The following is a 324-nucleotide window of genomic DNA, read 5'->3' as shown; positions in this document are numbered from 1 at the left end:
CAGTAGAGTACGGGAAAGTTCCTGGCGGCACGTGAAAGGGCCGTTATCTTGGATGAATCGCGTTAAGATAAACCAATTTGTAAATGATTCCCGGTAATTGAAATCCACGAGGAGGGGGATGAGAGAGACGAATCGCCAAGAAGAATGTGGATGGGAACGTTGCTGAAGAAAAGTAGGTAATAGTAAAGGTACGTGAAAAAGAATGAGGTTGAAGAGTGAATTGCAAGAATAATCTCACAGATGTATAGACACAAACACATAGAAACAGAAAGATAGATTAAAATATAAGGAGTCACATCAACACATTAACACAGACACAGTATT

At 39.8% G+C, this 324-nt stretch overlaps 1 protein-coding gene across 1 annotated transcript in view; it reads right to left on the bottom strand.

The window, feature by feature from the left end:
• Positions 1-324, bottom strand: part of LOC119594534 (zwei Ig domain protein zig-8-like) — a gene marked incomplete in the record, with an annotated part of 82,515 nt that overhangs the window by 15,238 nt on the left and 66,953 nt on the right.

The sequence above is a fragment of the Penaeus monodon genome, chromosome 34 (assembly GCF_015228065.2).
Source record: "Penaeus monodon isolate SGIC_2016 chromosome 34, NSTDA_Pmon_1, whole genome shotgun sequence".
NCBI lineage: Eukaryota > Metazoa > Arthropoda > Malacostraca > Decapoda > Penaeidae > Penaeus > Penaeus monodon.
The sequence above is the reverse complement of the archived record's forward strand: the minus strand, read 5'-3'. Positions and strand labels throughout refer to the sequence as shown.